Here is a 24,626-nt window from a genome sequence, read left to right as displayed (position 1 = left end):
GTCATTTATAACACAGACCTTAAAGGGATTTTTCTATTTTTTTTTTAAGACGTACATGTTGACTGATGATGGATTCACAATGCAGGATCTGTGTGCAGAACTGGTGTTATTGTTACATTTTCTTGATTTATTTTTGGAACAATGGTTTATTTCTAAGCAGTTGTGACAACAACTTCAGGATTCCTTCTATGGCTGGATATGAAGTTTATCCAAAAAAATAGCACAGTTGTAAACAATGAACAATACTTGTGCTTGATTTTGCTTTGTTCCTTTCTGCAAATGTCTGGGCTGGCTTATATTTTATGAACTGCTCTTGACTGCCACCTAGCAGAAAGTTTTAGCACAACACTGATTCTAGGAGAGGTGGTTGGATACTAAGTTTTTGTCATTTTAACATAATTTTTTTTAAAAAGTTGTTTAAAATTGTTCTGCAGTGATGGATGAGTAGTGAGAGTGGTAAGTGAGTAGTAAGTAATTCTGTACTGGGGCCATTGTTTCAGATCCAACCTATTATTTACCTGCTTTATATTGGTTCTGCTTTTGTTTGCAACCATAAAGAAGTTGTCCGGAGGTTGAAAAACATGGCTGCTTTGTTCCAAAACCAGCACCACACCCTGACCATGGTCTGTGCTGGTATTGCATCTCAGCTCTATAGAAATGAAAGGATCTTAGCTGCAATACCACTAACTACTCATTACCAGTAGGGGAGCTGTTTTTAGAAGTAATCAGCCATGTTTTCAATCTCTGGACAATCCCTTTAAAAATTATACCTGTTACCTCTCCTGGCTAGTATATTTCAGCAAATCTATTTCCGATAAGGAAAACAATTCTGGATTATGTTTTTCTGAAACTTATTATTGTCCAGTTCCTCATTAGATGAGGCTCAGCGGCTATCTCCCCTGCCAAATTAGTAGCATTGATTTGTCAATTTATTAAAAAAAAATCCCTGTTATGAACAAAAGAGGAACAGCACAAACGTAGTCCTACGAAAAAAAGATGCCCCGGGATTGTTATAATTATTTGCTGATAAGATGTCAGGAGATGTGACTTGCTTACTAGGATAAATTGTTCATGACATTGACATCACAAATGTACAATAAGGCCCATTTTAGTTGGATGAGTACCATACTTCTGTAGAGTCCTGTTGAAGCCTCGTTCAGTTTTGAGTGTGATCCACTTATTACTTAAATATTAAGTATTAAATATGGATGAATTTTCCGTCTTGCAAAACCGGTTTTCCTGTATAATTGCTTATATTATTGCATTATATGCGTCCCTGATTGATCCGTAATAGGAAGCTATATCCAGTGCAGCTTTGGAGACGTGTAATTGTTTCACTAGTTGAGCCAACATCTGGTGTTCAGATCGGCCACAGCCACCCTCCCAGGCATTAGAATAGTTACGAGCTGTATAATTCTGCAGATTTTTTTTCTTCGTCTTTCTTGGAATGTTTGTGAGAAAGAAACCGCTGTGACAATTAATGACAGGGTGACCCAACGCCGTGCTGTGTGATCTTGGCTCAGGAAGGAAACCAGCCCGTCCCTGTGACATGGGAGGGATCTGTGACAATAAAATAACATTAGAGCATGTTTCCCAGTCTAAAAGGGACAGTAACCCAAATATATATATGCCAACATTTCCATTCTTTGTCTGGCCTTGCACAATAAAGTGCTACCTCTAAATAACTGCAGGAGTTGTCAGTGCATCCGAGGACAGTTGTCATCATTAGCCGCCTAATGGATGTAAACAGAATACTGCGGATGACTGAGTCAGTCCACCTGTTAAGCATTTTCTTCTAAATCTTTTCCACAGGGGTAAATTTAATTTTCAAGTGACATTTCCAATGTGTCATACAATATAAAGATCATAGTAGCTTTAATGACAAGACTTGGGTAAATGCTTGATTTGTAAAGCGCTGCGGAATTTGAGAGCGCTATATAAATAAAGATTATTATCATTTTTATACCTACATAGAAATCCATAATATTGCAAAAGTTATTATAATTTTAGGCAAACTGTTTCTAAAATTCCACACAGAGCTATGAGAACTTCTGTAAAGGAAATCTACCATCAATATCAAGTATGATAAATCACTTACACTTACTCATAGATCCAGGCACTGTGACTCGGGTAATCTTCTTATTTTTGTTATCCATGGCCTCCTTTGTTCTAAAATCAACTTTTAACAATATGCTTATGAGCTTGAGTCCCTTTGTGATCTGGCTTTACAGGCTGTTACACTGTCTCATCCTCCCTCATTATTTCATTAGCATATTTGTGTACTCACTGATCACTACTGCTAAGATTACAGGAAGTACAGTGGGGAAGGTTGAGACTGAGACACGCTGCTGCACAGTGTAACAACAGTTTGTAAAGCCAGAGCACAGATGGTCTAGGGTAGCCCTTCTGGCTCATTAGCATACTTTTAAAGTTGATTTTAGAAGGAAGGAGGCCATGGATAACAAATATAAGAAGATTACCACAGTCACTGTGCCTGGATCTATGGTAAGTGTCCCAGGTTTTTTAGACTTGATTTTGATGATACATTTCCTTTAAGCTCAGTGAATCCACATTAAATCCAAGAGATGTATCGCAGATTACAGAAGCCTAGTATATAACTAAACAGTATATTTCTAGGCATGTGCATCATAAAGGCAGCTGCCATGGATCCTTGGAGAATTGGGGCACATTCCAATTACATTTAAATGGGTGGTTTGAATCTATACACATTCATAGGTACCACAATGTTGGCAAGTAAGGAGGTGAAAAATCAACAAAAATTATAAAAACAACTCTTGGTTCTATAGTAGCGGAGATGAGTGAATCTGTTTGTCGATTCGTAGATTTGGTTCAGTGCCGATTTTCTAATTCACTTTGGATGAATAAACATCGCTCCAATTGTCCTGGAAATTGGTATATAATATATTCAAGTGCTCCAAAACACAATTTTTTTAAAACTGCAAATTTTATTCATTTGGTGTAGCATTAAGGCTAGTCCTAACCCAAATAACCCTAACGCTAACCCTATTAAAATGTAGAAAATGAAAAAAAATAAGATAGGACATTTTTTAGAAAAAAATTGGTGTTTTAGAGGACTAGAAGGGGTTATATGCCAATCTTCAGAACAACTGAAGTTAGGATCAATTCGATTCAGACCTGAACCAGTTCTTTTGAAAAGTTCTGAGAAGCTTCATTGAATTATATATTAAATGATTAGCTCATCTTTACATAGTAGTAACGTAGTGTTTAGTAGCCTCTAAAAGAGGTTGGATTTATTATTATTGCTAGGACACTATGACATCTATGTCACTGCGGGTTTACAAGTATGTAGAATTTGAGTTTGTCCAAGGCACCCAGAAGATCTATTATGGATATGGTCCTACTGTATTGGAGTGTCACGTCCCTCTTGTACATTCAAAACTTTTCTGGTTGCAAACATTCATCTCATAATGCCAATTACTTCTATCTTTCCGACACTGGAATTATAATACCCTGTTGAAAATTTCAATAAATGGGGTCCTTCCCTTCAAAAAAATGTTAATTATGGAGTTCTTCCCTGGAAATGTCCATCAGTGATCATAAACCTAGGCTTGAACAGGTGGTCGCCAGCTAATACATTGGATCACAAAATTCCTACAACCAGCATTAGTGCCATGGTAGACGACATGTTCTGTCTTGCTCCTCAACAGGTGGAGACACAAGCACGGGAATGCCTTAAATACATTGGAATCTGAATATATATCTAGGATTTAGTAAAGTGCAGTGTGACTGGATGTCATGCAATAAACTCATAATGTGGAATTACAGGAGTGGTTCTTCCTATGTAAACATTCCTCTTCCCATTCATCTTACTGTGCCATATACATCTACTGTATATTGTAGACACTTGGCTGGTGCCATATAAAGACATGTTTAGAGTAACTAATAACAGTGTTTATTTCACCACTCCATGTGTTATCTCTATGCTGAGTGCTAATGGAAGAGTAGGCAGGGGCAAGTACAGGATTTTGTATGGATTTTGCATTGCTTCAATCTAATGTGTTTATGCTCCTTATTTAAGACTGAAGGCTTAATCCCAGGATCCCCTTATATCACCACTTTCTAGTGAAAGCTCAGATATGAAGACTTGTTTATTGCAGATTTCTCACTGTAGTGATACTTTAGGTGGGCCCCCACAATGACTATTTTGTACTTACATATACATACATGTACTACCATATAGTGCCACCTAACACTGCTATATGCTACACACAATACTGACATCCAACACCCAAATAAAATATACTATGCAGTGTCCAACAATGCTTCCCATGGAATGTCTAAATTGAGTTAACAGTAAGTCCCTGGTGCTCTATTTTAGTGGTAGATTATTTCCTTGGCGGTCTTCGAATGTGATAGTTTTGATGTTCTAAATACAGTTTCTTTGGGGGGATCCAGTCAATGGTGATACCTTTGGAAACAGGACCTGGCTTTACCCAGGATTGCCACTACCTAAAACTTTTCACATTTGCTATAGAGAGCAGCAATGGGGTTTCATTGATTTTAGTTGAGCTTCATTTAGTTTTATTCCTTTTACTGCCAAAAAGCAAGAAACTGGTAACATTTCCATGTCTGAAAGTTCCCCATGTCTCATCTTCCTCCTTTCTTATACCAATGAACTGTCTAGAATCTAAACTTATTTTACTGCTTTTATATAAATGGATATAGGGATGGGATTTTACACTTTATGGCAATGTTTGAAAGCTATAATGTATGGTATCGGCTCCGTTCACTGAAATAGATGTTCCCGTTGTAAGTAGGGACATAAAATAGAAATAACGGTAATTGTCTAATTGAGCACATATTGAAATCTGTAAAAACCACTTAGTTCCCTGGAAGTGATATCATTTATGAAGCAGAAGTCCTGGAGCTCATGTACTTTTCTTCCTCTCTTTATTGTGTTGTTGCTTATAAAAATGTAATCAATCGTTCATAGGCGGCTATTTTTTGTACGAAGTCCAAAGGTAAATTTGAAGATTTTAGATTTTTTGTAGATCAATGCATCAAAACAGTGGATAATTTACTCATGGCAACTCGTCAGATTCCAGATCTAATTGTCTATTGGCTCTTTTAAATATAGTTGAAATAACAATAGCACTTGCTGCCTATAGAAACCAGTGATAAGAGTCTTGATCGAATTTATCAGCTGACATGGATATTGAGGCTTCTTTTGTTTGACGTCCTCCACTTCAGATGGCTATAGACCTGTCCCAATAATTTCACATAGTAAAATCCATCCAGACCAGAAGATGTTTTTGTTTTCTTGAAAAATTGCATTGAAATAAATGTCCATTTTGAACAAATATTGCTGGGAGGTAATGTATAGATTCTGAATAGAATATGGATTCCTTTTCTAAAAAAGGAGTAAAGATCTCCTTTGTTGAACGGATTTTGATTTTTCTAATCTTAGACATTTATATTTTTGTGATTCCTATAAATTCTAAATTGAGATCAATTGAATAAATATGCTCAATGACAATAAAGGGTTAAAACGAGGTGACATAAACGCTCTATGAAAAGATGACATTCCTTCTTTTTCTTTATTATTACAAGCCCTATCGTATTTTTCATCTCCAAACCCAAACAGTCCTGTAGGATCTACTTAGTGACACCTTCCAGTTTCCTGTCATAAATTAGTTTTCGGACATCTCTGTTATTATTAAGGATTTGTCCATTTGTCGGTGATTACATTGTTACTTTATGTATTATAACCAACATTGTTTAATGAAACAATGTCATTTTTCCTCCTGGAGAAGTCTGGAAGAAGTCAGGGCCTGTAGGGGAAATTTGCTTTTATTGACCTTCATTTCAATTGAAAAGTTTCCTGCATGATGATTATAAAATTCCTTTGGAACTAAATTTAGTTTTTTTCTTTTAATGTTGCATTGTGTGACTGCATTGGGATGTGGGTTTTAGGATCCGACGTCTGGAAATAGGAAGCAAAACAAAACGTTTTCAAAGAGTCATTGAAATCTTGACTTGGTGGATAATATTAGGTTGCTGGCTGTAGATTTATACTTACAATGCATAGATTCTTCTCATGGCTTTATCTGCAGCTTATTGACATTGACCTGTCTCTTGCTGGGTGGTATATGCTTTGGGAAAATACACCTGCTTTGTGACAAGACCTGGTTGTAGCAGGTCGGTGCACCTGTCCTAGGAGGTCACTCTGTGTGGTCGCAATTATGTGTCTTTCAAAGGGAAACGTCTTTGATAATAATAAAAAAAAGGAACTTGATGATAGGTAAGAGAATCTCCCGAATACATTTCCATCTTTGTAAAAGGGCACTATTAATGCAATGTTCTGTCATTGTGTTAAAGCTTGTTTAAGGGTAGTATTTCAGGTACAAACCTTACATTGTGCTCCAAGGTTATAAAGAGCATTGACCACCGGGAGAAAGGTTAAACAGATCCCCTCTGTTCTTATCAGCATTAAACCGCTCATAAATGTTTCATCACAGTCCCAAACTATCTTTAACCTTATTCAAAGGCATATTTCAAAAAAATATATTAATATATCATGTCAGACAATATTCTTGTGGGCTAGCTCCTGAGCTCTCTTGGTGTATGAAGTCAAGCAGGCCCAGAGCCCTAGAGACAACAGTAGGAATTTGACATAACCCGTCCGCCATTATGCACAGTGCGTCGGCATACTATTTGCCAGTCTTAATACATTCCTACAACATGTTCTTCTTACATATATAAGACTGATATATATGTACAAAGCTGAGTGGATAAGGAGAAGGCAGGGAAGCACTTATGTTCTTGTATAGAAATGGTTGACCACATGACCACCAAAGCTCTCCATAGTCTCTAAGATGGTTGCGATAGACATTAACATATTTATTATAAAATGTACTTTTTTATACCAAACCAACAGATGTCACAAAAGGGGGATTCCTTAGGATTTGAAGTTCCTCAAATCTTTTTTCTACATTTTTGAAACATTACTTCCCATCGCTGGTCTAAAGCTTCCTGGCATTGACCAGAGTTGGGCCTTATTTTCAGTAATGCTTTAGATCCATTAAATATTACTATATTAATACAACTATTACCTACATTCAAAGGAGAAATCAATCTATAAAGCTTCTCTTCTTTTAGGTAGAGATCCCTTTAAACATCAATTTTCATAAAGTAAGTTACTTAGTTTTAATAAACCGCTATGGAGTTCAAATGTGCACGATTTCCACAATGAAACTCATTTGCAATATGCCGAAGGCAACAAAAGAAAATATTAGTCTCTTAGCAATTACTAGTGAAATTATGAAAATTCCATATTTTATTCATTGTAATGTTGTTAATATTTCACCAGTAGGATAATACATGACGCAGTGGTGAGACTGATGAGACATATTCTATTTATATTAGATGGAGTGATTTATATTTTTTAATTACTCTGTAATTTTACCCAAAATGTTCTTTACAGCTGTGGGATTTTAGACTCCTCTTCTGACATCTATATCATTTAATATTTATTATTGAACTTACCGTATATACTCGAGTATAAGCCGAGTTTTTTAGCACAACTTTTGTGCTAAAAATTCAACACCCGGCTTATACTCGGGTATACAAAAATAATAAAGTTACTACTCACCATTCCGACGGCCCGGACCGCGCCTCTTCTGTCTTCATGCCGGCTCGGGGCCGCGACAGCTCCGTGCTCACGGCCCGTCCGGCACTCAACTGTGATGTCAGCCGCTGTTGACGTCACAAAGTGCGCCGGGCGGGCCGTGTGCACAGAGCTGTCGCGGCCCCGAGCCGGCATGAAGACAGAAGAGGCGCGGCCACGCAGCTGCCGCGGAGCTGCGGCATGAAGATGAAGATGGAGAGGAGCTGTCCGGGCCGTCGGAATGGTGAGTAGTAAGTTTATTATTTTTTTTACCGGCAACAGGGGGCTGGCAGGCATTAAAAACAAAGGGGCTGGCAGGCATTTAAAAAAAGGGGCTGGCAGGCATTTAAAAAAAGGGGCTGGCAGGCATTAAAAAAAAGGGGCTGGCAGGCATTTAAAAAAAAGGGGCTGGCAGGCATTAAAAACAAAGGGGCTGGCAGGCTATATATACAGAAAGGGGCTGGCAGGCTATATAGAGAAAGGGGCTGGCAGGCATTAAAAACAAAGGGGCTGGCAAGCTATATACTGGGAGGCTGTGACCAATGCATTTCCCACCCTCGGCTTATACTCGAGTCAATAGGATTTTCCGGTTTTTGGTGGTAAAACTAGGTACCTCGGCTTATACTCGGGTCGGCTTATACTCGAGTATATACGGTATATACTAATATTTAACATTTATTGGACTGCGGCTAGTGCTAGTACCCTCAGCGATCACTTGTAATTTATAGAGGGAAGCCAGTAAATTTTTTACTTTTCTTGCAGCACCACCACAGAAAATAATCATGTATTACACAAGTTCAGATTAAAATAAATCAACCTTCAAAGCAACAGGTTCTCTGTTTTGTACTTCTCTACTTTCTGTAACATCTGTAACATCTGTAGCATCATCATCTCCTGTCCACAGAATGCAACTTAGAAGGCATAGATTTTTCTCTGTGTGAACTGTGGCTAATGTTGAATACCAAAAAGCAGTATATAGGATCAAAATCATACCACTGTCAAAACATAAGTACCATATACGTCAGTTTATTTGTTTAAACTTTATTTCTCCACAAAATGATACTCAAATGGAGTAAAAACATGAATTAAAAACCACAGAAACAACAAGACAATGGGTGGTGGTCAAATAGTAATAGCTGTACATCCCACAATGGGGTATCAAAGTAAGGCACAACGGAGAGTCAGGTAATAAGTAAAACCAGTACCAATGCCCAAAACAGGACACAATGTAACCCACAAGTGCCTATCAATGGTAATGAGATCACCAGACCACCACCACAGCACGCCTACTTACGTTTCGCCGTCGCTTCCTCAAGGGGGTGTGGCTAATGTTGCTGCTTTATTGGGACTGATTGATTCACACATGGTTTCTCTGTCCAGCAAACGGTTAAGTTGAGTGATGGACAGATGGTTAAGTTCGCTGCTGGGGGCGGCTTTCATGAAATACTTTATATAAATGCCCATTTCCTTTACACCTTACTGGTTTTACCAGTCTCTTTATACCTTACCCTATTTGTGATCGCTATTGCTTTGCATTACTGTGTAACTGACCTCTGCTTTGTTATTTGACCATTTGACTATTTTGTGCTTCACCACCATCTTGGATTTGATCCGGTTCTTTGCTTTGCTTGTCTGTCTATTATCTGTTGTTTGTTCCTCAGTGTTTGGTCTTTTTTTCTGTGCACTCAGTATAGGGATTGTCGAAGTTCCTTACCGATAGGATTTGCGGGGCTTGTTAGGTAGCTGCACGGGTTTTAAGTGAGTCTAGGGCGTGTACCCCCTTTGCTACCCTTGACATCATCTTTTTATTAATAATTATGATAGAGTTATTAATATGTATAGTTGTTTTTCTAATACCAGGATATTTTATAGCATTGCCTTCTTTATTTCATGTGTGGCTCATGGCAAATGACGTAAAGGAAATGTCCAGTTTTGCCAATTTCCTTTCAATTATTGAGTCATGTTGTTGGGCACTCCAGTGATAAGGTTTGGATAAAGATATCCATAAAAAGACAGTTTGTTTTGCTACTGATGTCGGCACTGGGAACATGGCAATGGTAAGGACACTATTATAGTTAACAGTGGTAAGGTTGAATTTCAACAATGGTGGTTCATCTGGTAGTCAACCACAGAAGTTGATTTAATCTTTTAATAGAAGGCTCTTTGGACCCACCCAACCCCTCTCTAGAGTTTTGTATGGAACACCTACCCCAACAACTACTCTCTTTCCTGGGCCAATGATAACAAAAGCAACACAAAACTTAAAAGATAAAACTTTATGTAGAATACATGTGTCTATGGACAAAAAAGACATGGAAATTAGATGCCTTGAAAGAGTTTACCTATGTGTGGCCTATGGCAAGAAATCCATCTAGCATGATAGCACAGTAAACAAAAACAGCAACAACACAGGATTCTTTATAGGATCCAAAATGTAGCACTTTGGTGAATAATGCACCCACCTCATTCTCTCTTACAAAAAAATTGGTGTACTGCCAGCTTTTTGGGGGATACATAATAGCACAGTATATATTTTTATCTTCAGTATCCATGTGTGAATGTGCTTCTTTGGGAATGTACTTTCTTGTCTTTTTTTTGTTTTCTACTGCATGCTGTCTTCTTAAAATACCGATTTAATCATTACTAACAAATGTTTAACCACATGTTTCAGCTCCTATATGAATGATTGCAGAGTGGGGTGATTCATAGTGCACTCTCAGGAGTAGTCGCCCTTTTAGGTCAGAGATGTATTTCAGAGAACATATCATTTATCAGCCTTTCGTTTATGTGTGTTTCATAGACATATTCATCATTTTTTGTAAGACATTGTATATTTTTTTTATATCACTCCTTCCTATAGAGGGTTTGGACTATTCTGGGAACAGAGTTTTGACCGCTTCTGTGTAGCCGCAGGCAAAGACTCTTCTATACGGGATCAGTCTTTCTTATGACAATAATTGGTTCAGTATAAGCTTTGTTTATGTTCATTGGACACCTAAATCAATCAATCTGAAATATCGGTTGCCTATTTTACGGTCAATATAAAAGTCATGTAACACAATGGGGGAGATCCCTCAAAGCTAGTGTAGAAAAGGAGATGTCGTATTTTTCATCCCAAGACGGTTTTGGATAAAATGAGTAATCACTTTACTCTTTCTTGAAAGATTTCTCCCAAAGAACTCATAATCTAAAAAACGCAGGGACATAATAATATCATGTTTCAGTTAGACCCAATTACTTGACTACCATGAGTGGGAACCTGCATGAATCCCTCTCCAACTCAACACCAATACATAAGGGATAATGAAACTGCCTGAGCCTTATGGAACACTTCTATCTAAGGAGCTAAAAGGACTTTGGTGCAAAACTTTATGGCACCCAAAAAGAGTGGTGTGACTGCACCTACCACCACTTTTGTAAGGACTTAAGGTGACTCCTGTCACTTCTGCTTATATTACAAATAATTTTGTGATGTTATAGTGTTCTCTTTGGTCGGTAATGTCTACATCATTGGATTTGTCTAGTAGATAACAGCAGACAGAGAGCCATTTAGCCGATGAGTAAGTATAAGTTGAGTCTGCCCCTGCAATCTTACCGTGACCTGGTGAAAACATAGTAAATGACTCCATACATAGCAGTCATCATTCCAGTAAAAACAATATTTTTTTTCTTACTGGCAGCACATTGGTAAATTGATCTATTGCAGAATGACATTAGCATTGAATAATTTGTGCAGGAACCTTTCATTGCTTTACTTAATCACTTTGGACTTGGAATTTGGCTTGTGCACACGACCATGTTGCTCCATAGCCTCGACTTAACCTGATCCACAATTGCTCTTAGATTCATATTTCTTTATAACGCTGCAGACTAAATTTCATATTGTCGAGAGGCCAAGTTTTCTTGCTGCTGCGCTCGGGGCCATTGTCCATAGCTGGGTCTAATGTTCCCATGCCATATTGTGTTTACTATTGTAGGTCTAGCTTTTCAGAAAGTTCCTTCCTGCCCGTGTCATTCTTACTTTCCCACAGCTAGGCATTGTGCAGAGCCCTTTATGAGAGCCAGCTTGGCTTATGGAGACGGCAGCGGTGAACCCAGTCTACTCTAACTGATATGAATTGATGTTCATATGCAACTGGCTGTATCAGTCATCTAGCTTTCCGACACATCCTGTCCTATTTCTCACAATTGATATGCCTGCAGGCTGTCTGGAGTTTGGCAAGTTTGAGGAGTGTGCCTATTGTTTTCCTTTTGATTGTCTAAAACTTGTGTATCACAAGTACAAAAAAAAATGTATTAGACTTGTGAGGAAGTGTAATCGACCCTTTCGGCCAAACTGGAATTGCACTGCAAAATCTTAGAAAAGCCTCTGTGTTGTGCACTTTATACGTACATGTCTCTATTATTATTAATGTATGAAGATATTATTGAGTCAAATGATAACATTGACATACCTGCACTTCCTCAACTCCACTTTTGTAGGATCACCATTTACAACAATGTCTTATTACAGCCATGACTGTCACTACGGATCTACTGCAGAATAGGTCGTGTCGGAGCTTAGGACAGTTGAATGTGTGTGTATAGAATATATATATATTTATATATATATATATATATATATATATATATATATATATATACCTGGTATGCCTTATGCATAAACTTGGATAATCCAACTTTAAGACCTTCACGGCCTCAGACCTTTACCCCTTCTAGACATCTCAGCAAGCGTTAATGACTTACTTACGTCCACATTGTTGCAGTGTGTTTGCATTGGCCTTCTTCCAATCCCCTTTTATCTCAACCTCTGGATTCTCCTACACAAGTCTGAAAATATCCAAGGCTATAAAGCCTATGCTAAGCCCCTCTGTCTGGCCTGTCACATACAATGTTTAGCTTCCAGTGTGTAGACGCGGTTGCCCATTCTGGTCTTTTCCAGCCTGGGCATAGTTTATATGTAGGTTATAAATAAGTTACTTTTATGATTCCTGTGATATGTTCTTTGCCTATAGGTTATGTCGGGGAGACACACAGACTCCTGTAAATAATGGGATTAGATTGTGAGCTCTTGTGAGCAAAGCTCTTTGTTCTGTATGACCAGGTGATTGCTCTGTAATGTCTTATTTTGTTTGTGTATGTGGCTCATGATGTGTTTAGCACAGCGGAATATGATGGTGCTATATCAATAAAGATTTATTATATTATTATTTTACTACGTTATCCCATTTATATTTAGTAACATACATAAAAACAAGTGTCTCAATAAATAAGTGGCCCACCATTTACAATGAAGTTTTGGTAATATTGGGCTTAAAGGAAATCTACCATCAAAATCAAAGATGATATACCAGGGCCACTTACTCATAGATCCAGGCACAGTTACTGCGGTAATCTTCTCTTATTTGTTATCCATGGCCTCCTTCCTTCTAAAATCAACTTTTCAAATTATGCTTATGAGCCAGATGGGCTACCCTAGCTCTTCTGTGCATTGGCTTTATAAACAGTTGTTACACTGTGAAGCAGGTCTCAGCTCCTTCACACTAACAGCCTGTGTAGCTACAATACAGAGGGGCAAGAGCAACCCATCTGTCTCATTAGCAGAATTATAATATAATAATAATAATCTTTATTTATATTGCGCCATTATATCCTGTAGAGCTTTACAAATCATAGGGGACATGTGCAAATATAATAATACATTACAGAGTACAAACAGTCATATGGAACAATAGGCATGAGGGCCTGCTCCTAAGAGCTTACAGTCTATGAGGATGAGGGGATGACACAAGAGCTTAAAGTCTATGAGGATGATGGGGTGACACAAAAACTTACAGTCTATGAGGATGAGGGGTGACACAAGAGCTCACAGTCTATGAGGATGAGGGGGTGACACAAGAGCTTACAGTCTATGAGGATGAGGGGGTGACACAAGAGCTTAGAGTCTATGAGGATGAGGGGGTGACACAGGAGCTTACAGTATATGAGGGTGAGGGGGTGACACAAGTGCTTACAGTCTATGAGGATGAGGGGGAGACACAAGAGCTTACAGTCTATGAGGATGAGGGGGTGACACAAGAGCTTAGAGTCTATGAGGATGAGGGGGTGACACAGGAGCTTACAGTATATGAGGGTGAGGGGGTGACACAAGTGCTTACAGTCTATGAGGATGAGGGGGTGACACAAGAGCTTAGAGTCTATGAGGATGAGGGGGTGACACAAGAGCTTAGAGTCTATGAGGATGAGGGGGTGACACAAGAGCTTAGAGTCTATGAGGATGAGGGGGTGACATAAGAACTTACAGTCTATGAGGATGAGGGGGTGACACAAGAGCTTACAGTCTATGAGGATGAGAGGGTGACACAAGAGCTTACAGTCTATGAGGATGAGGAGGTGACACAAGAGCTTACAGTCTATGAGGATGAGGGGGTGACACAAGAGCTTAGAGTCTATGAGGATGAGGGGGTGACACAAGAGCTTAGAGTCTATGAGGATGAGGGGGTGACATAAGAACTTACAGTCTATGAGGATGAGGGGGTGACACAAGAGCTTACAGTCTATGAGGATGAGGGGGTGACACAAGAGCTTACAGTCTATGAGGATGAGGGGGTGACACAAGAGCCTACAGTCTATGAGGATGAGGGGGTGACACAAGAACTTACAGTCTATGAGGATGAGGGGGTGACACAAGAGCTTACAGTCTATGAGGATGAGGGGGTGACACAAGAGCTTACAGTCTATGAGGATGAGGCGGTGACACAGGAGCTTACAGTATATGAGGGTGAGGGGGTGACACAAGTGCTTACAGTCTATGAGGATGAGGCGGTGACACAAGAGCTTACAATCTTTGAGGATGAGGGGGGGACACAAGCGGTATAAGAACTTGTATAATGGCCCAGCCATTCTTTATAAGGGAACAGATAAATAAATAAAATAAAGATGCTGCTCTTAGAACCAGCCATCAGCCACCATCTTATATACAAAGTCAATGGGAAAATAATTGAGTCTTGAATTTAACACATATAATAAGATTACCAGAGTCACAGCGCCTGGATCTATGATTATGTGCCCCTGGTTTATAATGCTTGATTTTGATGATAGATTTCCCTGTAAATGTCTGTTGTTTGTTTTTCCTTCCCATCCCCTTTGGGACTCTCCCCAAATTCTCACAAGGTGACGCCCACACTGGTTGTCGCTACTTAGTAAGCTTTACAAGAGGGGGCTAACCAGCCCTAAGGCACCATAACCAGGGAATAAAACTTAACCTTTATTCAATTTAGATTAAATATACCATGAACATAAATTTGAAGCTAAAAAAAAAGAATTGCTTCAATGCCAAATGTTTGAGTATCCCAGTACTGGTTCCCGGATTACCAGACTGGGTATTCCATGTGTCACAAATACATCAGTGGGGCAGATTATCGTGGTGGGTGTGAATTTTATATCTCAGGTGAGACTATTTATGATAGGGTATGTGTATCTTTAGACTGTTTGGGTAAGAAGGTCCAAAAGAGTGCAGGTAAGGTCAGTGGGGTTTATCCATCATCTTGTCAAAAATGAATTATTAGATAGGTAGTGGATCAGTGTTGTGCCACTGTATGGATGGTATAGATCAGTGATGGTGAACCTTTTGGAGACCGAGTGCCCAAAATACAACCAAAATCGACTTATTTACCGTGAAGTACCAACATGGCATTTTAAGCAGTAACTCATAGCCTACCTGTTCTTACACATCTTTCAATTGTATTGGCCCCCTGAGGCCACCAGTACAGTTAAAAGAAGGAGGGCAACTTTAGACTATCATTGTAGCCTCTTTCCAGGGTCCAGCAAGATCACCTCCAAAGATAATGTCCACACCTTCTCACTTTCCCCACAGTTCCAAACAGCCAATGAAGTGTTGCTTTAAAATAGTGCTGGGAGCAGCATCTCTTTAGTTGCCTGGGACTGCAGGAAGATTTGGTGGATTTGGTCCAATTTGGTGAACTCTGCGCTGGGGTGATGGTCTGAGTGCCCACAGAAATTTCTCTGAGTGCCACCTCTGGCACCCGTGCCATAGGTTCGCCACCACTGGTATAGATGGTAAACGCTGATATCCCTATTACCCTGATTCAGTCCTATAACCCGTTTATCTCATACACCTGGTAAGTAGCATTCACACCGAACAATACTCCACTATTCCTATGCTGCCTCCTATATTATTCATTATCCTATTCTACACTTGGCATGAAGTAGTCTGCAATTAAAACTTGCTGCTCAAGCCCCCAAACATGTTTCGCCGATAAGACGGCTTCATCAGGGGTAACGGGCTTAGATACTACTTAGTAAGTATATTAGGAACCACAGCAGAATTCCCTCACTCCATGTACCCAAAACACCTGTCTCTTTGTTATGTGTGATATGGTGTACTTGAACAGAGATGAGCTTTGATACCACACACAGCCTGTGCACAAAGGTGGCGCTGTTTCTGAGGTGACTGTATTTACTACATTGTATACAACCCCTTTAGTTATATTGCTGCAGAATGATGAAGCTGTATAGTGATTTCTCTGTGACACTGGTGTTGGAAAGCAGACAGAGCCTGACATTGTAAACATCAAAGTCTCTAACACTCGGGGCTTTTCCTTTAAACTCTGCTACTCAGGAAAAGCGAGCACTTGGGAAAACACTACATTTCCTACGTGTTGATCGTTGCAAAACAAAACTGTCCTAATTCATTAGCTGTGAAACATTTGCTCTTGATACATTACCAGGACTCGTGACCTGTGGCCTTTAACCAGGGGAAAATTATTATTTAAAAAAATATCATATACAACATATGCCCTGGAAACAGGATGCCTTAGTACACATGGGGGTTTATTTATCATACGCCGACCCTCAAACTCGACCCTCAAACTCAAACTCTTGATGTATCCCGCGGGTGGTGCATTTTACTTACTCCAGGTCCTGCGTGGCATAGAAATAGGCGCAGCCAGCGACTTGTCGCGTGTGAGAAGTCGCTGGCTGCAGCAAGTGCGCCGGCATGGGGACAGGAACGCCCCTCGCCAGATCACTCCCCTGCTGGCCATGCTCCCTTCACGCCCCTCCACTCCCCCTGGCATGGAGCTGGCCTGAAGGGGAAAATAATCTCAAGTACTGGCAATACGCTAGCATTTGCAATTATTTTGGGGCTTCAACGCTAGTGTTCTGGTGCAGAAGCCCTGATAAACAAGCCACGTGATCTTTGTGTTTATTATCTCTTGGTGACATCACACTATAATTGATGACATCACATTATGTTTGGGATATTTATAAGTTCAAAAACTGTGCAAAATGTAGCACTTTTTAGCAGTGGCAAAGCACAGAAAGAGTTTCCTACATAGCACCAAAATTGTCACTGGAATATTCCTCTAAGTATCTAAAGTATAGTGAGTACGTTCCATCTAGCAATTTTACCCTAGTATCATATAGATGCAATATGCCCCCTTTTATCACGCTTCTCGCTAGTAGGGGTATGTGCCAGTCATGGCAGTGGCCCAGATGAGATTATATTTGTATTGGCCATTTGTAACCTAAAGGTAATCATCTATCCAAAAGTAACTTCCGAAGTGACATCAATACTAAATATGAAGTTGTCCTAAAGTGTCTTTGCTACCACACAGTCCTGCTTACAAGAGAAGTCAAGTAGCAAATGATCTTAAAGGAAACTTAAAGGGACCTGGCCACACATTGTAGAATGCCCTGATACAGAACTCTGTATCAGCACATGTTATTTTTTCCATGAGTGATGTATAGGAAAATCCCCCATCCACAACACATCCGTACAGGACAGGTTGAAGTTCATTACACCCATCAGGGTTTAACCTCTGATTTCTGCGAGAGGGAAGAATTTCCTATCCAACCTCCATGTAATTTGTGTTTTGGCAGGCACCGTATCCAACTGTTTAGGCAACACTTCTCTTTCCTGGATCTGTTGTTAACTCAGGAAAAACAATAGGTCAGCAGCTACGCCCAGACTGATGCTAGAATAACCCATAGAATAATACAGGCAGAGTATAGTTACCAGCACGTGTGTAAATAATGAAGATGCAAAATGTGTGAGCTTATCAGTATGAGTGGAAAGTGTAGATTGTATACACACAGATAGTCAGCGGCTCAACAGGTACAATACATGTCCTATACTTATATTCTGTATACTCAAATTACATTGGATAGGTTCTAAAATACAGCGCTGCATCACTAGGCTAAAGGAAGGTAAGTACAGATTTTTATGGATGAAAAACTATATTCAAATGAGCCTGAGGTGCTCCCGACTCCAATAACACCTAAGAAACCTGGAGCCCCTCAGACTCATTTGCATACAGTCCTTCATTCTGGTGGTAGATGTCCTTCAAATTAATGAACAAAAAAGAAATGTAAAGCAAATCAATATTGGTGTAACCACCCTCTGCAAAGTGGTGCAACAAAGCCCTAAACATCATCTAATCTGTCTGGGATTACTTGAATGGATTTGAGCATGTTTACATCTAGAGAAAATCTGTTTAGTTATCTAAGATGTTTGGAATAAACTCCCAGCTGAGTTCCTTCAGAGTCTGTGTGAAGCTGTATGTAGAAGAATTAATACTCTTTTGAAAGCAATAGGCTGGGCACACCAAATATTGTTTTGATTTACATGTAGCTTTTGTTCATTCCCATTGCATTCTGTTTGTTGATAAATTGAAATGTGACTGTAACATTTTACACACACTTGCTCTGGCGGCTTCCATTATTCTGATATAAAAACAAGTTAAAAATTTTCCTATACAAAACTTGTATAGGTAAAAGTTGCTGGACTTTTTCATTCATAAATTTTAATGGAATTTTTAGAGGATGTTTCATTTATAACTGGTGAAATTATTGTTTTCGGCTATTCCTTTTGGCTGGGTGTCTCTTGCATAAAAAAACTTAGATGTAGTAACTCTAGAGATCACAACTTTACTATCTATCATCTATCTATCTATCTATCTATCTATCTATCTATCTATATATCTATCTATCTACATTATCTATCTAATAATCATCTCATGTCTATATATATATCTATATTATAACTTCAACAAGAGAATGTAAAAATGATGTTTGCTTGTGTGTTACATCTCTGTAATCTTCTGCTGCATACATTTATGGGCAGATGTCTGCACTTGAGCCTTTAAACTGTTTAACAAAACCCTGTGTAGTTCCAAGACTGTGCAAATATATTCTTTTTAGAAACCAGACACCCCCAGGGAATTTAGGCGGTGTGAAAAAGAGAATAAGCATTAGATAGACTGTAAATACCTTGAACCTGGGGGCCCGTAGGCTGGGGGGCATCTCCCCCTTCCTACTCCCTTCCCGGTAATTAGGCCTAAGGATCTAAGATGACACCTTCCAGAAAGCAAGCATTTTTGTGGCAATACTGTGAAACAGATGTTCCAGTCATGACTCCTCTGGAATTGAGAGACAAGCCTTAGATGCCTCTGCCAGCCCATAGATTTCTGCAATAGCAATTAAACGGAAGCTGTGTCATCCTAATTGGGATGGAGAATATTGTTTGGGGAGATGGACTACCTGGAGAGCTAACAACCTCCTATGTGGGAGTTTAATGCCTTAGATAAGAGCGCAATGAATTGCTGTGCACCCGCCAATGGATTAAGCACTGTTTTACATCCCTCCAACGACCGTTTGTTTAGAAAACTGCAGATCCCGTTAGCATCTTAAAAAGGTTATAAAAGCAGATTATGGCGCTGGTACTGATCAGGCAGAATGTTTAGTGCTTTGCGGCATCATAAACCAAGCAACAGATAAGGGATAATTAGTATATAACCCCTAATGATCATCATACCAATCATCATCATCACTGCTGGCGCCACTATTGCCTGGTACATTGGCAAACAAAGGATTCCAAAAGTTTTCTCATTTGCATTCCCATCATTATCACCACTCATCTGCATAATAGTGGGAATGATATATAGAATGTCAAAGCCCTTCTCTTCATTGCCAGTGCCTCTGATGTAAATGAAGATGACAATAACTGGGTAATCATTGACTTAACTAATTTTATTCTAGGTAATAAAAGGGATTTCAACTGCGGCTCTGCCTAACCCCCGCCCCAAAACTTTGCTGTTTTTCATGTAACTTTAAGTGTAACATTATAACTGTAGGAAGTGTGAAGGCTGAGTTTGAGGTACCATTCACCCTTAAAGACACCAGTATTCTCCTTTTGATGTTTTGTTATTTGGATATAGTATTGTGTAGTCTGTGTGGTCACATAGGACTTAGCACCCATTCCTACTGAGGAGGGCGTTACCAATGTTAACTGTGTCTTACCACCAACTATTTAAATACTGTTGGAGTTCCTTATTCTGTATTGAAGTCAGTTTACTTGTATCTACCAGAGGAAATGATTGTAATGCCTACCCTCCATCTATGCACTGACCAAGTATAGAACATTCATATAGTTTAGTTTGTTTTTATTACTAACCCATAAGAATAGGATCTGCTGTTGGGCAAGTCCAAACTTGACCTAATTTATTAAATTGTATGGTTACTGTGTGGTGGCTTTGTATAATTCTTGTTGTATGGCACAACTACACAGCATATTACCAGTATATATTACAAAGCATTACTATTTTGAACATTATATGGAAGTGTTATTCATCTGATCGTTGTATAAGAATTTACCATATGAGAGCCATTGTATACATTTACAGTATATCTGATTGGACGATCCTTGGTTACTTGCCTATCAATGCTTTTTTGCCAAACTACTGTTTCATGGTTGTAAACTAACAACATCTCCCAGGTGGTGCAAGGTATCACTCTTAGACTCATTCCCTTGAATGGAACCGAGCTCCAAAATCAGATTCGATCCATGGTCAAGGATGAGTGGTTGTCCAACTGCTTGTGGATTTGCTATGCAAGTGATCCCTAGTGGCCTCTAGTTGATCTTCTCCTTTATTATATATGGCATCATCCTATATAGTAGGCAATGGAGGTACAAAGACTACAGAGAAAATGTTTTTGCACTGCATGTGTCCAGCTATCTGCAGGGGTCCTGAGGAGGAGATAAGAAGGGGGGAAGTTGTAACGATCTGGATGAAGTGGTGGTGGTGACAGGGTGTTAGTTGTAAATAAAGCAGATAAGTGCTGTTTCCTGTGTCATCAATATGGCGCATTCCTGCGACCAGACTCATCTTTATGGTTGAACATGTTTCCATTGCACAAAAAAAGGTGACTATGAGGATGTGGAATAAAAAGTGAAGATGACACGGATTTTTATGGATCACAGTTGGCTGCAACTTGTTACAGAGTTTTATTGTTGGAAGCATGTAAAAATCAACAGCCCCATTTAACAGCTACTCCCGGGCTTCTGGCATTCCAGGGCTGTAAAATAAACTGTTATTGGCTTCTCAGGTCTGAGGTCAATGGTCTATTTGTACAACCAAAGTCACGACCATCCTGCCCCCAAGGCTTGTCTAACTTCTGGAGTTTAAGTGAGTTTCTTATTCCATATATATATATATATATATATATATATATATATATATATTATCATATGATATATGATATATACATTGAATACATTTACATGAGAGGTTAAATATTAGTAGAACAAAACAACTTTGATATTCTAGACCCTACAATAAAAATGCATATATGGTCTTTCTACGTAATCAACAGTTATTTGATATGTTATGATTGCCACTGATCTAAGGATTCAGTTTTGTTGTACACAGATAAACATTTTTCCTGCAGTGGCCACTATTGAGGAGTTGTAGAATTACACAGCGTCCATTCCAATGATATTACTTGTTTCCATAGGTCTATGTATGGACTAAGAGTTATGTCCTGAACAGGGTACCCCTGCTGTCATATCAATAAGCTTTAATAGGTTAAAGAGAAAGGATTTGCCCAGTTGTATGACTGTATATTCAGTACAATATTAATCACATTGCATAGTAACAAAAAATAATCTTAAAAATTAGTATCCAGTGTGGTCATAGATAGTTCTGAAGATCCATCTTCTAGATAGACAGATCCAAGTCTAGTTATGTTGTTACCAGTACACAATATATCATTTTTCAAAAAGACTGATATGTTTCTGGTTAAAGAACAAAAAAGAAAAAATGTTATTAGTTGGATTCAGAACAATGATCCACTATAATCTCTGGTTTTACATAATCTGCTTAATATATAGATCACTGGTAAAATTGCTTCTTAAAGAAATAAAAAATGAGCCTTCTCCATGGTTGGTTCACCATACTATTTTTGTGAACCTTGTTCTTTTTTCACCCTTCGTTCCCATAACATTTAGGAGATAAAGGTACAGGTCTCCTATTTTAACTTTCAATGGGAAGGGGATGGGTCCTGTCTGAGCTTCATGGGACTTGTGAGATCTCATTAGTACATAGTTGTCATATTGCCTTAATCTCTGGAGACAAACTTGAATATTTAACCCTGGAAATGTTTAGCCATTGTTTACCCATTGGAATGTTTTTGGGACACAAACTCTATGATAAGTAAGCAGTTAGTTGTGTCTCTGTAAGTTACCACTGCACATGATAGACTTGATATTGGCTTGTGAATATATAATTAAAGGAAACCTCAGTAAGCCATAGCATGATCCTATTTATACTGATAAATTGTAACAAACTATAACCTTATCAATAGCAAAATCTTAAAGTAAACAAGACATGTTTTCATTCACTGATGGCAAGTAGAGATCTTAAAAATCACTTTCACATATAATAAATCATCTTCCATTTAAATTTCATGGTTCTTATTCTTTTGTGTGAATATTTTTAGTTTCAGGGTTAGATCATACATTCACTTCATCTGTAGCATATGGAGATTAAGACAACTTATCTTTATATGAAGCACCACTTACAGAAGACCAGAAATAGTGCAGACCTATGAGAAATTTTGGCAGCTCTATGTGATACAGTCCAGAACGCCTATCTCTGTTAAATGAGCACATGCATCTATTCCCACTGTGTCTAATGTGAGAACATGGTCAAATAACTCAAGTATGTTATCTCTGCTTAAATTGTGTATATATATATATATGTGCAGTAGTCAGTGGGACTGGTGATCCTTGGGTCCACCAGAGGAAATGATTGTGGACGCCCTTGAGTACTCAGGATGATGCATCATCAATAGGGTCCAATAGGTCATGTGTGAGTCGTCTCATAAAAGTAGACCCTATGGCGTCGTTCAGATGGCCATAAAATGCAGATAATGTGGTGGCCGTATCTTTTCAGACCGAACATTGCACAGGGACCCAGAGTCCCAGCAGCATAGCCATATATGATGCTAGGAGTCCTGCCACCATATGGTATAGTAGGATTCCCAAGCCAGACAAGTGACTATTCTCCCCAAAAGCATATATCTGCTCTGATGCACTATGGCCCCTGAGTATATCTGGCTTGTCATATGTTATGAGGCATCTGGTCCCATGTGACAATTACGTGTTCATCCCTCCCTTTAACCACTTTGGGTAACAGCCCCAAGCCCCATGAAATCCATTTTGGGCTTTTTGGAACTTTTCTCGCTTCCTAGTGCTTTATAAGCTAAGAATTTACAGAAATTAAGAGAACATTACTTTATCATTACTAGAAAAAAATGTTTCATCAGTGTTACATTAAAGTACACCATGTATTTAGGATCTATATCCTGGTAAATGGGATGTTTATTTTACCATCTATAATGTTTTTTTGGCTGATGTTTAGGCAACTGATTTGAATCACATTGGAGATAACAGGTTATCTTCCTAATAGAGCATTAGCCCTCATTTAACCCTTTAATTGTTGATTCAGACAGCACCCTTTATTTTAATGAACCCGTCGTTGGGAAGTCCTGAATTACAGGATAGGAGAGGTTGGAGCAGTTAATTAGAGAGTGTGATTGCTAGACGTTTAGCTTTCATTCTATCTTCACACCCAATGGACACAAGTCTTTTCCTTGAGGATAGTGTTACAAAGGTATGCATTATTCCCGGGGAAGTGTCTGAGGCAGATAGCAGATGGTCTGGAAGTTCTTATCTCTGTGATGAGCTCCTATTCTCCCACATCTCATCCAGAAGCTTAGGTAAGAATCCACAGTGAATTCTTATCAGTGTCAAGATAATTAATTTTTGGAAACTTTATTGGTCTTTTCGTAATACAGTAAATGGATCATCTGAATTCTCTTCCGGTATGAAATGTTGGGATTTTTTTGTATTCAAGTTTTTTTTATTCTTTTCTGGAGTTTTAATAATATTTTTGAAAGTAGATGTCTCTATACTCTAATATGGTAATTCCAGCCATTACGTGAAACAAAAAGTGCCTGCTGGGAGTTGTGGTTTCACAGCAGCTGAAGAGTCACAGTTGGAGACCATTGCACTATATGATGTTAGAACTATTTTAGTTTTCAGGGTTAGGTGACACGTCCTTGTGTTGTTACATTCTATAGATGATACAAAATGGATAATGGTCAGTATGTGGCTTATCCAAGATATCAGGAGCGTTTTCATAGATTTTGACAGCATGTATTTAGCTATGGGGGTTGCTGAGGTCACCATATAGTCTTCTCCAGTTTCGTTAACTTTGATTCTAAAGCCAAATGTGTTGAAACATTTAGCAGCTATGTAATGTATACATTCCTGTGTGGTGCCATTTTCTTGAGTTTTTTGAACAGATGTGTAGTTTTTTTTCTATGGAGATTACTGGCAGTCCTATCAGACTGCGGTAGAGATGATGTATCTGCCGTGTGTGGCACTGTGAAAATGGTTTTTGGTAGAACTTCCTGTAATTCTGTCTCTGTGGGGTATGTTCTTGTTTTGTCTAACTTTTCTCCATGGGAGACGAAAAGGCTTATTGAGGTTCATAAAACACTCTAAACATGGAGGAGGGTTGAGTTACTTAGTAGAAAGGAATGAGATACAATATCATTGTTATGTTAATTGTTTCTATACATTCTGTTGAGTGATAAGCTCTGGCTGGATGAC

General features: G+C 38.8%; 1 protein-coding gene across 4 annotated transcripts in view; it reads left to right on the top strand.

The window, feature by feature from the left end:
- Positions 1-24,626, top strand: part of KIF26A (kinesin family member 26A) — a 103,517-nt gene that overhangs the window by 11,411 nt on the left and 67,480 nt on the right. The window contains exon 1 of one of the 4 annotated variants that reach the window (XM_072115912.1): positions 16,983-17,056. The exons of the other annotated variants lie outside the window; for them this stretch is intronic. The gene's annotated coding sequence lies outside the window, so the exon portion shown is untranslated. Of the gene's footprint in view, positions 1-16,982; positions 17,057-24,626 lie in introns of those variants that run through there. 4 annotated transcript variants of the gene reach the window in all.

Source organism: Engystomops pustulosus, chromosome 7, assembly GCF_040894005.1.
Source record: "Engystomops pustulosus chromosome 7, aEngPut4.maternal, whole genome shotgun sequence".
NCBI classification, from domain to species: domain Eukaryota; kingdom Metazoa; phylum Chordata; class Amphibia; order Anura; family Leptodactylidae; genus Engystomops; species Engystomops pustulosus.
Note: the sequence above shows the minus strand (reverse complement) of the source record. Positions and strands in the feature narration are given on the sequence as shown.